This window comes from Eurosta solidaginis, chromosome 2 (genome assembly GCF_040869045.1).
Source record: "Eurosta solidaginis isolate ZX-2024a chromosome 2, ASM4086904v1, whole genome shotgun sequence".
In the NCBI taxonomy this organism is placed as follows: Eukaryota; Metazoa; Arthropoda; class Insecta; order Diptera; family Tephritidae; genus Eurosta; species Eurosta solidaginis.
The window spans coordinates 183,553,062-183,557,765 of record NC_090320.1 but is presented as its reverse complement, the minus strand read 5'-3'; the positions used below and the strand labels follow the sequence as shown (position 1 = coordinate 183,557,765).

The window sequence follows — 4,704 nt, the reverse complement described above, 5'->3', positions numbered from 1 at the left end:
ATAATAATAATTTATAAATTAAAAAAAATGAATGCTTGGTGGGAGTTGAACCCGCAACCCCGGGCGTTTGGTCGGGTACGTCAGCCACTGTGCCACGACTCATACGCTTACAAGCACATAAAATTACTCATTTATAACTCTTATTAAACTGCTCGCCCTCAATTGCCCAAAGCTTAGACACTCTCTGAACTGCAGAAAAGAAATAAATGGAGATTTCCCAAAACGAACCTAAAAATCGGGGACCTGGTCGTAATCAAGGAGGGCAATTTGCCTCCCAATGAATGGAGACTCGGACGGGTGGTTAAATTACACCCAGGACCTGACGATCGCGTCAGAGTGGTCGATATCATGACTGTGAAAGGTCAGATAACCCGACCCTTGGTAAAACTCATCATCCTACCTTACAATCGCGATGAGGCAGAAGAATCTGCGGCATCGAATTAAAAATCTTTCCTATTGTATTCTACTTCACGAAAGACCAAACTAATGAGTCTACGTCGTGAACAAAGTCAACTTATAAATCTAGTGAAAATTCAACCCATAACAATGCATGTTCAAAAAAAGAGAAAAACAACTGTCGGCTTTTACGCGCCCCTTCACCTTTCAATGGTGATTTAATACCTGTATTTGAAAAACTATCCAAACCATCGACATTCTCATATTCATTAAAGACGAAAGGGACATTCAATAAGACACTTTTGAAAAAGCGTCGATTCAGAAAAAACTCCTCAAAAAATCACAGGCACGTCTAGCTAGCCCGGTACTTTCATCCGTAATAGCGAACCATGCAGCTTTAATTGATTCTGCAACACTTACCTTTCAAGGCATGTGAAGGTCTCAATACGGTTCACTACATATGGCGATGCACGTTTGGCCAACACTTTGTCAATAATACGTTCAACAATGTGCGTATACTTCTCACACAGATCGGCAAGGGTGATAATTATTGTATTTACAATGGTGGACGATCAACAAATTGAACCATACAGCGTACAACTGGTACTTGCCGACATAGCACCACGAAGAAAATCCCCAACAGCAAGACCAGGCTCTACGCCATCAAATTCCACAAGGCCAATCTGTTCAACCACATTTTAAACCCCCAAATACTGTATGGCCCACGTCAAAATTATTTCAATCAACGTTTGCCAGAAAATTTGAAAGGATTTTTTGTGCTATATATTTCAGCTTACGTGTTATTCTCAATAAAAATGTATTTATAAAATATATTCACACGCGATATATCCATTATGAATCCATCGTTATAGAAAATAAAGTCTGTGTATTCTTGAGTACTTTGGGAACGTGGAAAAATCTATGCAGCAATTCAACAGGATTATACGATCGGGTCATGGAAAAGGAGGAAGCTGCGTGCGTGCAATACCAGCAAGGTGATTACAAGACATCCATGTTAATTGATAGAGAACGTTTAATAGATAAAATTAATATGTTAACAACTCGACCAGATAATCAAACGTGCACAAAGCTACCTACAATCAAGGACTTCGGTATTATTAAACCAATAAGCCGCGGCGCATTTGGAAAAATTTTCGGGCTATAAAAACGATGATCCTAATAAATTATACGCAATCAAAGTGATGCGTAAATCCGATAAGATAAATAAGACTATGGTATCACAAGTTATTTCAGAGCGTAATGCTTTAGCATTGTCACGTAGCCCATTTTGTGTCGGCCTATTTTACTCGCTGCAATCAATCTCCTATATCTATTTAGTAATGGATTATATGGTGGGCGGTGGTCTCAAATCATTACTTACCATGAATGGCTACTTTGACGAATCAGTTGCGCGTTTCTATGTAGCAGAAGTTGCATTAGCATTGCAATATTTACATGAGCATGGAATTGTGCATCGTGATATAAAGCCAGATAATATGCTGTTACCGGAGACTGGTCATGTAAAGTTGACTGATTTTGGTTTGAGCAAAATTGAGAATAGGAAAGATTTGAAAATTTCCGATCTGATAAACACTTCGCCTGCGCTAATACACGTACACCTGGTCAGTTGCACTCATCTTTTGGCTCGGAGAAGAAAATAGAATGTGGCACAGGCACTCCTAATTTGATGAATGAACGGAATGTAAGAACTGAATCATCAGATAGTGAAGCAGATACATCATTGACTTAACTCACCCTACAGTCCAGGTTGAGCAACAATTGAAGTATTTTTCAAAAGGTAGTTCTTTCAATCGCACGCTGTTGTTGGTTTGTGGGTGACGATAACGTGACTGGAGACGTTGACGATTGCTTTACAACAATATGTTGGCCATGTTTTTGTTGCAATATTGCGAAGGTGTGAGGTGACATTTTTATAAGCGTCGATCCACTGGCCGCAGTTATTATTCACGAAACAGCGCCAACAGATGTTTGTGTATTGCTTGCATTTATTATTGATATGTTTTCTGCGTATTGTTTTGTTGTGTTGGTGAGCGCACTGCTGTCACCACCCCGCCACCACCGCCGCTACCGCTACTTGCCACGACACGATGCCCAATTACGTGAACGGGCTGCTCATTAGAGCTAGCAATGCCACCACCACTTGTTGACGGAGATGATAAAATTGACCTTACACTGCCGCTCCCACTGCTTGGTACAAGTCGTATTATGTTGTCAGCAAGTGTTTGGTTTGGTTGTTGTTGTGGCGATTGTTCTTGCTGTGTTCCATTATCTACATTCGTAATGAATTGTGTGCTATCCATGTAAATAGCTGTTGTGGCATCAACATTGTTGTTGGAGACCGAAGACGAAACAGGCACTGAACGCAAATTCGTGTCTCCGACTAAAACATCTTGACACTCAATACCAGTTCCTGATTTTGTTAAAGAGTTTGCCATACTTGTTGGTATCAAAAACTATGCGATTGCTGTTGCTTATGCGTTTTTGCATATTTCATGCGCCGTTAGATTGTTTGAGAAGTTGTGGGGAGGACGGTGCTTTATTTTTAGTAGCTGCAGTTATGTTAGACTGTCCTCTTATTTGACTGACTACAATTGGTTTATTAATAGATACTTTTTTGCCAACAAGTGTAGCGCTCAATCGAGAAGGAGAAGATTGTTGTGATGCAGCAATCGTACCTGTTCCTGGCGATGAAGATTTTGATGATGTTACAACTGTTGCATTTGATACATATACGGTTTGCAGACCACTTGGCGTGGCTACAATAATAGGTGTAGAGCTACTACCGACTCCTGTGTTTAATGTTTACTTGGATACACGATTAAATTTATTTGTTGCTTCATTCTCTTCAACAACCAATTCATTTACTGTAGCTACATCCTTCGTGAGGGTGAATGAAGCTGAACGCCCAAGTGACAGCAGAATTTCTGGTGTCTCACCATTCCTTTCAGCTGACGAAATTAATATATCTGCAACGCACACATGCAACGCAACCAATACACAACTCGCCGATAGTACTTCTTCCTATCATAAATGTACATCAACAGAATTAAGTAAAAATGGGAAGTGCGAATACAATTGCAGCCAATAACACGCGTCACGTTGGCTTTGCAGATATAAGTATTGGCATGAAAGTTGCAAATGACTATGCTGCTGTTTCTAAAGCAAACTGTAATGGCTGCAAGCTTGATTATAAAAAGCAAAATAAGTTTTTAGCTAAAGGCGAACCATATGAGCAGGAAGAAACTTCATTTGAGTTTAACATGGTTCGGAAACGTACCATTGACGCGATACAGCGTTTACGCACTTCAAATGTCCAGAAGACTCTGGTGTATCGAGTAGGAAAGGTGACTGGTCTAGTTGTATTAATCTACTAGCTAGAACGTTTGATTGTATTTGACCTGAAAATATAAAAGAAATCATACTACAAGCAAACCACAACTAAATTTACAATACTTACCGCTGTGCTACCGCACTACCTCGTGGATTTTTTCATAATGACATTTCTCATTCAGGAAATGCCTTTAATAACTAAACAACAAGCAGTGATGCCAACACCCTTGCCCGCAATTAATGAGCACTTGACTCACCCTGCACCATTTTAGGCCAAAAAGCCAAATGCACCAAATATTCTGGTAGATCGTTAATAGCAAATCAGACGTTGCTATTCAATGAAATATCAATTCAGAACTTAGACCAACTCGTTTACGAATGAATGTATGAGGTGAAAAATTAGTACAAGGGAAGGGGTAATAACCGATCTAACCACCAGTGTAATAAGGCCCACAAATTAATCCAGCAAAGCTTTGCACCTTGTCAGTGCCCGGAAAAAACGCTCTCGTCATTCCACGTCATTTGACTAGTCATTTTACGGTCATGGGTTATATTCATAGTCACATTTGCATGGGCGTGGTAAAGCTTTGTGAACAAATTTTTTTGGTGGGAGCCCAGGGTGGTTTATAGTAAACATCACCACCATTTATATCAAGGTCCTGCACTTTAAAATACACTAGAGGACACAAATATAACCCCAAATCTTGAGCTTTGTTTCTAAGGTTTGTATACCTAATTTTGTATACCTAAGTTTGCGTTCCTAATTTTGTATGCCTCGATTTGTATGCCTGGGTTCGAGGTTTGTGCACCGGGTTCTGAAATTTGTATACCCGTTTCTGAGTTTTGTATACATAATTTTGTATGCCTAAATTTGTGTACCTGTTTCTAAATTTTGTATACCTCATTTTGTATACCTCATTTTGTATACCGAAATTTGTATACCGGGTTCCGAAAAAT

General features: G+C 39.6%; 1 pseudogene; it reads left to right on the top strand.

The window, feature by feature from the left end:
- The first annotated feature begins 1,351 nt into the window (after nt 1-1,351).
- On the top strand, nt 1,352-3,814 carry LOC137241775 (serine/threonine-protein kinase greatwall-like; annotated as a pseudogene).
- The last annotated feature ends 890 nt before the right edge of the window (nt 3,815-4,704 follow it).